The 15,359-nt window shown below is 41.0% G+C and overlaps 7 non-coding genes across 7 annotated transcripts; all 7 read right to left on the reverse strand.

Annotated features, from left to right (window-relative positions):
* Window positions 1-1,647: 1,647 nt before the first annotated feature.
* Window positions 1,648-1,720, reverse strand: TRNAR-UCG (transfer RNA arginine (anticodon UCG)). The gene has a single exon. It is a non-coding gene; the product is annotated as a tRNA-Arg (tRNA).
* Window positions 1,721-5,130: 3,410 nt separating this feature from the next.
* TRNAQ-UUG (transfer RNA glutamine (anticodon UUG)) lies at window positions 5,131-5,203 on the reverse strand. Its single transcript has one exon. It is a non-coding gene; the product is annotated as a tRNA-Gln (tRNA).
* Window positions 5,204-9,775: 4,572 nt separating this feature from the next.
* On the reverse strand, window positions 9,776-9,848 carry TRNAR-UCG (transfer RNA arginine (anticodon UCG)). Its single transcript has one exon. It is a non-coding gene; the product is annotated as a tRNA-Arg (tRNA).
* Window positions 9,849-10,938: 1,090 nt separating this feature from the next.
* On the reverse strand, window positions 10,939-11,011 carry TRNAR-UCG (transfer RNA arginine (anticodon UCG)). Its single transcript has one exon. It is a non-coding gene; the product is annotated as a tRNA-Arg (tRNA).
* A 1,090-nt stretch (window positions 11,012-12,101) lies between these two features.
* Window positions 12,102-12,174, reverse strand: TRNAR-UCG (transfer RNA arginine (anticodon UCG)). The gene has a single exon. It is a non-coding gene; the product is annotated as a tRNA-Arg (tRNA).
* A 1,090-nt stretch (window positions 12,175-13,264) lies between these two features.
* TRNAR-UCG (transfer RNA arginine (anticodon UCG)) lies at window positions 13,265-13,337 on the reverse strand. Its single transcript has one exon. It is a non-coding gene; the product is annotated as a tRNA-Arg (tRNA).
* Window positions 13,338-14,427: 1,090 nt separating this feature from the next.
* TRNAR-UCG (transfer RNA arginine (anticodon UCG)) lies at window positions 14,428-14,500 on the reverse strand. The gene has a single exon. It is a non-coding gene; the product is annotated as a tRNA-Arg (tRNA).
* Window positions 14,501-15,359: the final 859 nt, after the last annotated feature.

The raw sequence follows: 15,359 nt of genomic DNA on the forward strand, positions 1-15,359 counted from the left end.
ATTTTGCATATATACTCATGTAAAACATTGGAAAAAAATAAGGTTCTATACACTTTGAAATCCAGTAATACGCTGTTTCAACCTGCTCTGCACATACTCAGTAGCTCTCCCATTTTAGGCATATTTAAGCACTTAAAGCACAATCAAACCCTCCTATCATTTACAGCCAATGAAGCTGCTTCTGTTCAAACTGCAAATGCCATAATGCTGCACATGTGATCAGTTATGACACCAGCCATTTGATGATTTGATAGTTTGGTTGAGAACACAAGCAAATGGGACAGTTATCAATCCCGGAATTCCAGGAATGTAACTGTGTTTTGAAACCCTTAAATCAATTGGTTTAGTTCCACTTTATGATTTACTACTGTTTGGAGGCTCTAGGCTTCAGCAAATTGGAAGCCTCCAGCAAGAAGCAAGTTGTTATGGGTAAAGCAAGAACTTGTGAGTGAAGGTCACAGGAACTGGAAAGCAGCATCGAAAACGACCACGAAGGGACTCGAACCCTCAATCTTCTGATTCGAAGTCAGACGCCTTATCCATTAGGCCACACAGTGAGCCACAAGGACATCATTTTGGTTTGTGGAATCTGGATTAGCAAAACACTTGAAGATCACCTGGGACATCTTCTACTTGCTTTGCTCAAGCAGATTTGGTAGAAAGGATCTGAAATGTATGACTTGGTGCAAGGTCATGCTTTAAGAAGTGCATTTGCAAAAGGGCCTAGATTCAGAGTGTTCATACAGCTTCTTGACAACGGTAATAGATCAATAGAGTACCACGAGTAGATGATATTTCCAGAGGCAGCCAAATTTGTTCAACGTATCTTGTCAGGATGGCCGAGTGGTCTAAGGCGCCAGACTCAAGAGCTGTCTCTTCACATTGTGTGGGTGTTCTGGTCTCCAAATGGAGGCGTGGGTTCAAATCCCACTTCTGACAATCAGTTTACACATTTAGCTTGAACTAGAATCACCACTCCCGCTGTCTTTTCATGCTACCATGTCACCGACAAAAAAACATGAAAAAAATCCAAAAACTTTGCCCATCCTACATAAAGATAAAATTCTTGAGGAAAATCTGCTAGACCATGCTGTTAAATCTGTCATTTAAAGTGCAACTTTAGTCAGAAAAGTAAGTCCTGCTACATCTCTTACGGTTGTCCCATTTTGCATATATACTCATGTAAAACATTGGAAAAAAATAAGGTTCTATACACTTTGAAATCCAGTAATACGCTGTTTCAACCTGCTCTGCACATACTCAGTAGCTCTCCCATTTTAGGCATATTTAAGCACTTAAAGCACAATCAAACCCTCCTATCATTTACAGCCAATGAAGCTGCTTCTGTTCAAACTGCAAATGCCATAATGTTGCACATGTGATCAGTTATGACACCAGCCATTTGATGATTTGATAGTTTGGTTGAGAACACAAGCAAATGGGACAGTTATCAATCCCGGAATTCCAGGAATGTAACTGTGTTTTGAAACCCTTAAATCAATTGGTTTAGTTCCACTTTATGATTTACTGCTGTTTGGAGGCTCTAGGCTTCAGCAAATTGGAAGCCTCCAGCAAGAAGCAAGTTGTTATGGGTAAAGCAAGAACTTGTGAGTGAAGGTCACAGGAACTGGAAAGCAGCATCGAAAACGACCACGAAGGGACTCGAACCCTCAATCTTCTGATTCGAAGTCAGACGCCTTATCCATTAGGCCACGCAGTCTGCCACAAGGACATCATTTTGGTTTGTGGAATCTGGATTAGCAAAACACTTGAAGATCACCTGGGACATCTTCTACTTGCTTTGCTCAAGCAGATTTGGTAGAAAGGATCTGAAATGTATGACTTGGTGCAAGGTCATGCTTTAAGAAGTGCATTTGCAAAAGGGCCTAGATTCAGAGTGTTCATACAGCTTCTTGACAACGGTAATACATCAATAGAGTACCACGAGTAGATGATATTTCCAGAGGCAGCCAAATTTGTTCAATGTATCTTGTCAGGATGGCCGAGTGGTCTAAGGCGCCAGACTCAAGAGCTGTCTCTTCACATTGTGTGGGTGTTCTGGTCTCCAAATGGAGGCGTGGGTTCAAATCCCACTTCTGACAATCAGTTTACACATTTAGCTTGAACTAGAATCACCACTCCCGCTGTCTTTTCATGCTACCATGTCACCGACAAAAAAACATGAAAAAAATCCAAAAACTTTGCCCATCCTACATAAAGATAAAATTCTTGAGGAAAATCTGCTAGACCATGCTGTTAAATCTGTCATTTAAAGTGCAACTTTAGTCAGAAAAGTAAGTCCTGCTACATCTCTTACGGTTGTCCCATTTTGCATATATACTCATGTAAAACATTGGAAAAAAATAAGGTTCTATACACTTTGAAATCCAGTAATACGCTGTTTCAACCTGCTCTGCACATACTCAGTAGCTCTCCCATTTTAGGCATATTTAAGCACTTAAAGCACAATCAAACCCTCCTATCATTTACAGCCAATGAAGCTGCTTCTGTTCAAACTGCAAATGCCATAATGCTGCACATGTGATCAGTTATGACACCAGCCATTTGATGATTTGATAGTTTGGTTGAGAACACAAGCAAATGGGACAGTTATCAATCCCGGAATTCCAGGAATGTAACTGTGTTTTGAAACCCTTAAATCAATTGGTTTAGTTCCACTTTATGATTTACTGCTGTTTGGAGGCTCTAGGCTTCAGCAAATTGGAAGCCTCCAGCAAGAAGCAAGTTGTTATGGGTAAAGCAAGAACTTGTGAGTGAAGGTCACAGGAACTGGAAAGCAGCATCGAAAACGACCACGAAGGGACTCGAACCCTCAATCCTTCTGATTCGAAGTCAGACGCCTTATCCATTAGGCCACGCAGTCTGCCACAAGGACATCATTTTGGTTTGTGGAATCTGGATTAGCAAAACACTTGAAGATCACCTGGGACATCTTCTACTTGCTTTGCTCAAGCAGATTTGGTAGAAAGGATCTGAAATGTATGACTTGGTGCAAGGTCATGCTTTAAGAAGTGCATTTGCAAAAGGGCCTAGATTCAGAGTGTTCATACAGCTTCTTGACAACGGTAATACATCAATAGAGTACCACGAGTAGATGATATTTCCAGAGGCAGCCAAATTTGTTCAATGTATCTTGTCAGGATGGCCGAGTGGTCTAAGGCGCCAGACTCAAGAGCTGTCTCTTCACATTGTGTGGGTGTTCTGGTCTCCAAATGGAGGTGTGGGTTCAAATCCCACTTCTGACAATCAGTTTACACATTTAGCTTGAACTAGAATCACCACTCCCGCTGTCTTTTCATGCTACCATGTCACCGACAAAAAAACATGAAAAAAATCCAAAAACTTTGCCCATCCTACATAAAGATAAAATTCTTGAGGAAAATCTGCTAGACCATGCTGTTAAATCTGTCATTTAAAGTGCAACTTTAGTCAGAAAAGTAAGTCCTGCTACATCTCTTACGGTTGTCCCATTTTGCATATATACTCATGTAAAACATTGGAAAAAAATAAGGTTCTATACACTTTGAAATCCAGTAATACGCTGTTTCAACCTGCTCTGCACATACTCAGTAGCTCTCCCATTTTAGGCATATTTAAGCACTTAAAGCACAATCAAACCCTCCTATCATTTACAGCCAATGAAGCTGCTTCTGTTCAAACTGCAAATGCCATAATGCTGCACATGTGATCAGTTATGACACCAGCCATTTGATGATTTGATAGTTTGGTTGAGAACACAAGCAAATGGGACAGTTATCAATCCCGGAATTCCAGGAATGTAACTGTGTTTTGAAACCCTTAAATCAATTGGTTTAGTTCCACTTTATGATTTACTGCTGTTTGGAGGCTTCAGCAAATTGGAAGCCTCCAGCAAGAAGCAAGTTGTTATGGGTAAAGCAAGAACTTGTGAGTGAAGGTCACAGGAACTGGAAAGCAGCATCGAAAACGACCACGAAGGGACTCGAACCCTCAATCTTCTGATTCGAAGTCAGACGCCTTATCCATTAGGCCACACAGTGAGCCACAAGGACATCATTTTGGTTTGTGGAATCTGGATTAGCAAAACACTTGAAGATCACCTGGGACATCTTCTACTTGCTTTGCTCAAGCAGATTTGGTAGAAAGGATCTGAAATGTATGACTTGGTGCAAGGTCATGCTTTAAGAAGTGCATTTGCAAAAGGGCCTAGATTCAGAGTGTTCATACAGCTTCTTGACAACGGTAATAGATCAATAGAGTACCACGAGTAGATGATATTTCCAGAGGCAGCCAAATTTGTTCAACGTATCTTGTCAGGATGGCCGAGTGGTCTAAGGCGCCAGACTCAAGAGCTGTCTCTTCACATTGTGTGGGTGTTCTGGTCTCCAAATGGAGGCGTGGGTTCAAATCCCACTTCTGACAATCAGTTTACACATTTAGCTTGAACTAGAATCACCACTCCCGCTGTCTTTTCATGCTACCATGTCACCGACAAAAAAACATGAAAAAAATCCAAAAACTTTGCCCATCCTACATAAAGATAAAATTCTTGAGGAAAATCTGCTAGACCATGCTGTTAAATCTGTCATTTAAAGTGCAACTTTAGTCAGAAAAGTAAGTCCTGCTACATCTCTTACGGTTGTCCCATTTTGCATATATACTCATGTAAAACATTGGAAAAAAATAAGGTTCTATACACTTTGAAATCCAGTAATACGCTGTTTCAACCTGCTCTGCACATACTCAGTAGCTCTCCCATTTTAGGCATATTTAAGCACTTAAAGCACAATCAAACCCTCCTATCATTTACAGCCAATGAAGCTGCTTCTGTTCAAACTGCAAATGCCATAATGTTGCACATGTGATCAGTTATGACACCAGCCATTTGATGATTTGATAGTTTGGTTGAGAACACAAGCAAATGGGACAGTTATCAATCCCGGAATTCCAGGAATGTAACTGTGTTTTGAAACCCTTAAATCAATTGGTTTAGTTCCACTTTATGATTTACTGCTGTTTGGAGGCTCTAGGCTTCAGCAAATTGGAAGCCTCCAGCAAGAAGCAAGTTGTTATGGGTAAAGCAAGAACTTGTGAGTGAAGGTCACAGGAACTGGAAAGCAGCATCGAAAACGACCACGAAGGGACTCGAACCCTCAATCTTCTGATTCAAAGTCAGACGCCTTATCCATTAGGCCACGCAGTCTGCCACAAGGACATCATTTTGGTTTGTGGAATCTGGATTAGCAAAACACTTGAAGATCACCTGGGACATCTTCTACTTGCTTTGCTCAAGCAGATTTGGTAGAAAGGATCTGAAATGTATGACTTGGTGCAAGGTCATGCTTTAAGAAGTGCATTTGCAAAAGGGCCTAGATTCAGAGTGTTCATACAGCTTCTTGACAACGGTAATAGATCAATAGAGTACCACGAGTAGATGATATTTCCAGAGGCAGCCAAATTTGTTCAACGTATCTTGTCAGGATGGCCGAGTGGTCTAAGGCGCCAGACTCAAGAGCTGTCTCTTCACATTGTGTGGGTGTTCTGGTCTCCAAATGGAGGCGTGGGTTCAAATCCCACTTCTGACAATCAGTTTACACATTTAGCTTGAACTAGAATCACCACTCCCGCTTTCTTTTCATGCTACCATGTCACCGATAAAAAAACATGAAAAAAATCCAAAAACTTTGCCCATCCTACATAAAGATAAAATTCTTGAGGAAAATCTGCTAGACCATGCTGTTAAATCTGTCATTTAAAGTGCAACTTTAGTCAGAAAAGTAAGTCCTGCTACATCTCTTACGGTTGTCCCATTTTGCATATATACTCATGTAAAACATTGGAAAAAAATAAGGTTCTATACACTTTGAAATCCAGTAATACGCTGTTTCAACCTGCTCTGCACATACTCAGTAGCTCTCCCATTTTAGGCATATTTAAGCACGTAAAGCACAATCAAACCCTCCTATCATTTACAGCCAATGAAGCTGCTTCTGTTCAAACTGCAAATGCCATAATGCTGCACATGTGATCAGTTATGACACCAGCCATTTGATGATTTGATAGTTTGGTTGAGAACACAAGCAAATGGGACAGTTATCAATCCCGGAATTCCAGGAATGTAACTGTGTTTTGAAACCCTTAAATCAATTGGTTTAGTTCCACTTTATGATTTACTGCTGTTTGGAGGCTCTAGGCTTCAGCAAATTGGAAGCCTCCAGCAAGAAGCAAGTTGTTATGGGTAAAGCAAGAACTTGTGAGTGAAGGTCACAGGAACTGGAAAGCAGCATCGAAAACAACCACGAAGGGACTCGAACCCTCAATCTTCTGATTCGAAGTCAGACGCCGTATCCATTAGGCCACGCAGTCTGCCACAAGGACATCATTTTGGTTTGTGGAATCTGGATTAGCAAAACACTTGAAGATCACCTGGGACATCTTCTACTTGCTTTGCTCAAGCAGATTTGGTAGAAAGGATCTGAAATGTATGACTTGGTGCAAGGTCATGCTTTAAGAAGTGCATTTGCAAAAGGGCCTAGATTCAGAGTGTTCATACAGCTTCTTGACAACGGTAATAGATCAATAGAGTACCACGAGTAGATGATATTTCCAGAGGCAGCCAAATTTGTTCAACGTATCTTGTCAGGATGGCCGAGTGGTCTAAGGCACCAGACTCAAGAGCTGTCTCTTCACATTGTGTGGGTGTTCTGGTCTCCAAATGGAGGCGTGGGTTCAAATCCCACTTCTGACAATCAGTTTACACATTTAGCTTGAACTAGAATCACCACTCCCGCTGTCTTTTCATGCTACCATGTCACCGACAAAAAAACATGAAAAAAATCCAAAAACTTTGCCCATCCTACATAAAGATAAAATTCTTGAGGAAAATCTGCTAGACCATGCTGTTAAATCTGTCATTTAAAGTGCAACTTTAGTCAGAAAAGTAAGTCCTGCTACATCTCTTACGGTTGTCCCATTTTGCATATATACTCATGTAAAACATTGGAAAAAAATAAGGTTCTATACACTTTGAAATCCAGTAATACGCTGTTTCAACCTGCTCTGCACATACTCAGTAGCTCTCCCATTTTAGGCATATTTAAGCACTTAAAGCACAATCAAACCCTCCTATCATTTACAGCCAATGAAGCTGCTTCTGTTCAAACTGCAAATGCCATAATGCTGCACATGTGATCAGTTATGACACCAGCCATTTGATGATTTGATAGTTTGGTTGAGAACACAAGCAAATGGGACAGTTATCAATCCCGGAATTCCAGGAATGTAACTGTGTTTTGAAACCCTTAAATCAATTGGTTTAGTTCCACTTTATGATTTACTGCTGTTTGGAGGCTTCAGCAAATTGTAAGCCTCCAGCAAGAAGCAAGTTGTTATGGGTAAAGCAAGAACTTGTGAGTGAAGGTCACAGGAACTGGAAAGCAGCATCGAAAACGACCACGAAGGGACTCGAACCCTCAATCTTCTGATTCGAAGTCAGACGCCTTATCCATTAGGCCACACAGTGAGCCACAAGGACATCATTTTGGTTTGTGGAATCTGGATTAGCAAAACACTTGAAGATCACCTGGGACATCTTCTACTTGCTTTGCTCAAGCAGATTTGGTAGAAAGGATCTGAAATGTATGACTTGGTGCAAGGTCATGCTTTAAGAAGTGCATTTGCAAAAGGGCCTAGATTCAGAGTGTTCATACAGCTTCTTGACAACGGTAATAGATCAATAGAGTACCACGAGTAGATGATATTTCCAGAGGCAGCCAAATTTGTTCAACGTATCTTGTCAGGATGGCCGAGTGGTCTAAGGCGCCTGACTCAAGAGCTGTCTCTTCACATTGTGTGGGTGTTCTGGTCTCCAAATGGAGGCGTGGGTTCAAATCCCACTTCTGACAATCAGTTTACACATTTAGCTTGAACTAGAATCACCACTCCCGCTGTCTTTTCATGCTACCATGTCACCGACAAAAAAACATGAAAAAAATCCAAAAACTTTGCCCATCCTACATAAAGATAAAATTCTTGAGGAAAATCTGCTAGACCATGCTGTTAAATCTGTCATTTAAAGTGCAACTTTAGTCAGAAAAGTAAGTCCTGCTACATCTCTTACGGTTGTCCCATTTTGCATATATACTCATGTAAAACATTGGAAAAAAATAAGGTTCTATACACTTTGAAATCCAGTAATACGCTGTTTCAACCTGCTCTGCACATACTCAGTAGCTCTCCCATTTTAGGCATATTTAAGCACTTAAAGCACAATCAAACCCTCCTATCATTTACAGCCAATGAAGCTGCTTCTGTTCAAACTGCAAATGCCATAATGTTGCACATGTGATCAGTTATGACACCAGCCATTTGATGATTTGATAGTTTGGTTGAGAACACAAGCAAATGGGACAGTTATCAATCCCGGAATTCCAGGAATGTAACTGTGTTTTGAAACCCTTAAATCAATTGGTTTAGTTCCACTTTATGATTTACTGCTGTTTGGAGGCTCTAGGCTTCAGCAAATTGGAAGCCTCCAGCAAGAAGCAAGTTGTTATGGGTAAAGCAAGAACTTGTGAGTGAAGGTCACAGGAACTGGAAAGCAGCATCGAAAACAACCACGAAGGGACTCGAACCCTCAATCTTCTGATTCGAAGTCAGACGCCTTATCCATTAGGCCACGCAGTCTGCCACAAGGACATCATTTTGGTTTGTGGAATCTGGATTAGCAAAACACTTGAAGATCACCTGGGACATCTTCTACTTGCTTTGCTCAAGCAGATTTGGTAGAAAGGATCTGAAATGTATGACTTGGTGCAAGGTCATGCTTTAAGAAGTGCATTTGCAAAAGGGCCTAGATTCAGAGTGTTCATACAGCTTCTTGACAACGGTAATAGATCAATAGAGTACCACGAGTAGATGATATTTCCAGAGGCAGCCAAATTTATTCAACCTATCTTGTCAGGATGGCCGAGTGGTCTAAGGCGCCAGACTCAAGAGCTGTCTCTTCACATTGTGTGGGTGTTCTGGTCTCCAAATGGAGGCGTGGGTTCAAATCCCACTTCTGACAATCAGTTTACACATTTAGCTTGAACTAGAATCACCACTCCCGCTGTCTTTTCATGCTACCATGTCACCGACAAAAAAACATGAAAAAAATCCAAAAACTTTGCCCATCCTACATAAAGATAAAATTCTTGAGGAAAATCTGCTAGACCATGCTGTTAAATCTGTCATTTAAAGTGCAACTTTAGTCAGAAAAGTAAGTCCTGCTACATCTCTTACGGTTGTCCCATTTTGCATATATACTCATGTAAAACATTGGAAAAAAATAAGGTTCTATACACTTTGAAATCCAGTAATACGCTGTTTCAACCTGCTCTGCACATACTCAGTAGCTCTCCCATTTTAGGCATATTTAAGCACTTAAAGCACAATCAAACCCTCCTATCATTTACAGCCAATGAAGCTGCTTCTGTTCAAACTGCAAATGCCATAATGCTGCACATGTGATCAGTTATGACACCAGCCATTTGATGATTTGATAGTTTGGTTGAGAACACAAGCAAATGGGACAGTTATCAATCCCGGAATTCCAGGAATGTAACTGTGTTTTGAAACCCTTAAATCAATTGGTTTAGTTCCACTTTATGATTTACTGCTGTTTGGAGGCTCTAGGCTTCAGCAAATTGGAAGCCTCCAGCAAGAAGCAAGTTGTTATGGGTAAAGCAAGAACTTGTGAGTGAAGGTCACAGGAACTGGAAAGCAGCATCGAAAACGACCACGAAGGGACTCGAACCCTCAATCTTCTGATTCGAAGTCAGACGCCTTATCCATTAGGCCACGCAGTCTGCCACAAGGACATCATTTTGGTTTGTGGAATCTGGATTAGCAAAACACTTGAAGATCACCTGGGACATCTTCTACTTGCTTTGCTCAAGCAGATTTGGTAGAAAGGATCTGAAATGTATGACTTGGTGCAAGGTCATGCTTTAAGAAGTGCATTTGCAAAAGGGCCTAGATTCAGAGTGTTCATACAGCTTCTTGACAACGGTAATAGATCAATAGAGTACCACGAGTAGATGATATTTCCAGAGGCAGCCAAATTTGTTCAACGTATCTTGTCAGGATGGCCGAGTGGTCTAAGGCGCCAGACTCAAGAGCTGTCTCTTCACATTGTGTGGGTGTTCTGGTCTCCAAATGGAGGCGTGGGTTCAAATCCCACTTCTGACAATCAGTTTACACATTTAGCTTGAACTAGAATCACCACTCCCGCTGTCTTTTCATGCTACCATGTCACCGACAAAAAAACATGAAAAAAATCCAAAAACTTTGCCCATCCTACATAAAGATAAAATTCTTGAGGAAAATCTGCTAGACCATGCTGTTAAATCTGTCATTTAAAGTGCAACTTTAGTCAGAAAAGTAAGTCCTGCTACATCTCTTACGGTTGTCCCATTTTGCATATATACTCATGTAAAACATTGGAAAAAAATAAGGTTCTATACACTTTGAAATCCAGTAATACGCTGTTTCAACCTGCTCTGCACATACTCAGTAGCTCTCCCATTTTAGGCATATTTAAGCACTTAAAGCACAATCAAACCCTCCTATCATTTACAGCCAATGAAGCTGCTTCTGTTCAAACTGCAAATGCCATAATGCTGCACATGTGATCAGTTATGACACCAGCCATTTGATGATTTGATAGTTTGGTTGAGAACACAAGCAAATGGGACAGTTATCAATCCCGGAATTCCAGGAATGTAACTGTGTTTTGAAACCCTTAAATCAATTGGTTTAGTTCCACTTTATGATTTACTGCTGTTTGGAGGCTCTAGGCTTCAGCAAATTGGAAGCCTCCAGCAAGAAGCAAGTTGTTATGGGTAAAGCAAGAACTTGTGAGTGAAGGTCACAGGAACTGGAAAGCAGCATCGAAAACGACCACGAAGGGACTCGAACCCTCAATCTTCTGATTCGAAGTCAGACGCCTTATCCATTAGGCCACGCAGTCTGCCACAAGGACATCATTTTGGTTTGTGGAATCTGGATTAGCAAAACACTTGAAGATCACCTGGGACATCTTCTACTTGCTTTGCTCAAGCAGATTTGGTAGAAAGGATCTGAAATGTATGACTTGGTGCAAGGTCATGCTTTAAGAAGTGCATTTGCAAAAGGGCCTAGATTCAGAGTGTTCATACAGCTTCTTGACAACGGTAATAGATCAATAGAGTACCACGAGTAGATGATATTTCCAGAGGCAGCCAAATTTGTTCAACGTATCTTGTCAGGATGGCCGAGTGGTCTAAGGCGCCAGACTCAAGAGCTGTCTCTTCACATTGTGTGGGTGTTCTGGTCTCCAAATGGAGGCGTGGGTTCAAATCCCACTTCTGACAATCAGTTTACACATTTAGCTTGAACTAGAATCACCACTCCCGCTGTCTTTTCATGCTACCATGTCACCGACAAAAAAACATGAAAAAAATCCAAAAACTTTGCCCATCCTACATAAAGATAAAATTCTTGAGGAAAATCTGCTAGACCATGCTGTTAAATCTGTCATTTAAAGTGCAACTTTAGTCAGAAAAGTAAGTCCTGCTACATCTCTTACGGTTGTCCCATTTTGCATATATACTCATGTAAAACATTGGAAAAAAATAAGGTTCTATACACTTTGAAATCCAGTAATACGCTGTTTCAACCTGCTCTGCACATACTCAGTAGCTCTCCCATTTTAGGCATATTTAAGCACTTAAAGCACAATCAAACCCTCCTATCATTTACAGCCAATGAAGCTGCTTCTGTTCAAACTGCAAATGCCATAATGCTGCACATGTGATCAGTTATGACACCAGCCATTTGATGATTTGATAGTTTGGTTGAGAACACAAGCAAATGGGACAGTTATCAATCCCGGAATTCCAGGAATGTAACTGTGTTTTGAAACCCTTAAATCAATTGGTTTAGTTCCACTTTATGATTTACTGCTGTTTGGAGGCTCTAGGCTTCAGCAAATTGGAAGCCTCCAGCAAGAAGCAAGTTGTTATGGGTAAAGCAAGAACTTGTGAGTGAAGGTCACAGGAACTGGAAAGCAGCATCGAAAACGACCACGAAGGGACTCGAACCCTCAATCTTCTGATTCGAAGTCAGACGCCTTATCCATTAGGCCACGCAGTCTGCCACAAGGACATCATTTTGGTTTGTGGAATCTGGATTAGCAAAACACTTGAAGATCACCTGGGACATCTTCTACTTGCTTTGCTCAAGCAGATTTGGTAGAAAGGATCTGAAATGTATGACTTGGTGCAAGGTCATGCTTTAAGAAGTGCATTTGCAAAAGGGCCTAGATTCAGAGTGTTCATACAGCTTCTTGACAACGGTAATAGATCAATAGAGTACCACGAGTAGATGATATTTCCAGAGGCAGCCAAATTTGTTCAATGTATCTTGTCAGGATGGCCGAGTGGTCTAAGGCGCCAGACTCAAGAGCTGTCTCTTCACATTGTGTGGGTGTTCTGGTCTCCAAATGGAGGCGTGGGTTCAAATCCCACTTCTGACAATCAGTTTACACATTTAGCTTGAACTAGAATCACCACTCCCGCTGTCTTTTCATGCTACCATGTCACCGACAAAAAAACATGAAAAAAATCCAAAAACTTTGCCCATCCTACATAAAGATAAAATTCTTGAGGAAAATCTGCTAGACCATGCTGTTAAATCTGTCATTTAAAGTGCAACTTTAGTCAGAAAAGTAAGTCCTGCTACATCTCTTACGGTTGTCCCATTTTGCATATATACTCATGTAAAACATTGGAAAAAAATAAGGTTCTATACACTTTGAAATCCAGTAATACGCTGTTTCAACCTGCTCTGCACATACTCAGTAGCTCTCCCATTTTAGGCATATTTAAGCACTTAAAGCACAATCAAACCCTCCTATCATTTACAGCCAATGAAGCTGCTTCTGTTCAAACTGCAAATGCCATAATGCTGCACATGTGATCAGTTATGACACCAGCCATTTGATGATTTGATAGTTTGGTTGAGAACACAAGCAAATGGGACAGTTATCAATCCCGGAATTCCAGGAATGTAACTGTGTTTTGAAACCCTTAAATCAATTGGTTTAGTTCCACTTTATGATTTACTGCTGTTTGGAGGCTCTAGGCTTCAGCAAATTGGAAGCCTCCAGCAAGAAGCAAGTTGTTATGGGTAAAGCAAGAACTTGTGAGTGAAGGTCACAGGAACTGGAAAGCAGCATCGAAAACGACCACGAAGGGACTCGAACCCTCAATCTTCTGATTCGAAGTCAGACGCCTTATCCATTAGGCCACGCAGTCTGCCACAAGGACATCATTTTGGTTTGTGGAATCTGGATTAGCAAAACACTTGAAGATCACCTGGGACATCTTCTACTTGCTTTGCTCAAGCAGATTTGGTAGAAAGGATCTGAAATGTATGACTTGGTGCAAGGTCATGCTTTAAGAAGTGCATTTGCAAAAGGGCCTAGATTCAGAGTGTTCATACAGCTTCTTGACAACGGTAATAGATCAATAGAGTACCACGAGTAGATGATATTTCCAGAGGCAGCCAAATTTGTTCAACGTATCTTGTCAGGATGGCCGAGTGGTCTAAGGCGCCAGACTCAAGAGCTGTCTCTTCACATTGTGTGGGTGTTCTGGTCTCCAAATGGAGGCGTGGGTTCAAATCCCACTTCTGACAATCAGTTTACACATTTAGCTTGAACTAGAATCACCACTCCCGCTGTCTTTTCATGCTACCATGTCACCGACAAAAAAACATGAAAAAAATCCAAAAACTTTGCCCATCCTACATAAAGATAAAATTCTTGAGGAAAATCTGCTAGACCATGCTGTTAAATCTGTCATTTAAAGTGCAACTTTAGTCAGAAAAGTAAGTCCTGCTACATCTCTTACGGTTGTCCCATTTTGCATATATACTCATGTAAAACATTGGAAAAAAATAAGGTTCTATACACTTTGAAATCCAGTAATACGCTGTTTCAACCTGCTCTGCACATACTCAGTAGCTCTCCCATTTTAGGCATATTTAAGCACTTAAAGCACAATCAAACCCTCCTATCATTTACAGCCAATGAAGCTGCTTCTGTTCAAACTGCAAATGCCATAATGCTGCACATGTGATCAGTTATGACACCAGCCATTTGATGATTTGATAGTTTGGTTGAGAACACAAGCAAATGGGACAGTTATCAATCCCGGAATTCCAGGAATGTAACTGTGTTTTGAAACCCTTAAATCAATTGGTTTAGTTCCACTTTATGATTTACTGCTGTTTGGAGGCTCTAGGCTTCAGCAAATTGGAAGCCTCCAGCAAGAAGCAAGTTGTTATGGGTAAAGCAAGAACTTGTGAGTGAAGGTCACAGGAACTGGAAAGCAGCATCGAAAACGACCACGAAGGGACTCGAACCCTCAATCTTCTGATTCGAAGTCAGACGCCTTATCCATTAGGCCACGCAGTCTGCCACAAGGACATCATTTTGGTTTGTGGAATCTGGATTAGCAAAACACTTGAAGATCACCTGGGACATCTTCTACTTGCTTTGCTCAAGCAGATTTGGTAGAAAGGATCTGAAATGTATGACTTGGTGCAAGGTCATGCTTTAAGAAGTGCATTTGCAAAAGGGCCTAGATTCAGAGTGTTCATACAGCTTCTTGACAACGGTAATAGATCAATAGAGTACCACGAGTAGATGATATTTCCAGAGGCAGCCAAATTTGTTCAACGTATCTTGTCAGGATGGCCGAGTGGTCTAAGGCGCCAGACTCAAGAGCTGTCTCTTCACATTGTGTGGGTGTTCTGGTCTCCAAATGGAGGCGTGGGTTCAAATCCCACTTCTGACAATCAGTTTACACATTTAGCTTGAACTAGAATCACCACTCCCGCTGTCTTTTCATGCTACCATGTCACCGACAAAAAAACATGAAAAAAATCCAAAAACTTTGCCCATCCTACATAAAGATAAAATTCTTGAGGAAAATCTGCTAGACCATGCTGTTAAATCTGTCATTTAAAGTGCAACTTTAGTCAGAAAAGTAAGTCCTGCTACATCTCTTACGGTTGTCCCATTTTGCATATATACTCATGTAAAACATTGGAAAAAAATAAGGTTCTATACACTTTGAAATCCAGTAATACGCTGTTTCAACCTGCTCTGCACATACTCAGTAGCTCTCCCATTTTAGGCATATTTAAGCACTTAAAGCACAATCAAACCCTCCTATCATTTACAGCCAATGAAGCTGCTTCTGTTCAAACTGCAAATGCCATAATGCTGCACATGTGATCAGTTATGACACCAGCCATTTGATGATTTGATA

The sequence above is a fragment of the Lithobates pipiens genome, unplaced genomic scaffold (genome assembly GCF_037356315.1).
Source record: "Lithobates pipiens isolate NorthernLeopardFrog02 unplaced genomic scaffold, aLitPip1_a1.2 Scaffold_1, whole genome shotgun sequence".
Taxonomy (NCBI): Eukaryota; Metazoa; Chordata; class Amphibia; order Anura; family Ranidae; genus Lithobates; species Lithobates pipiens.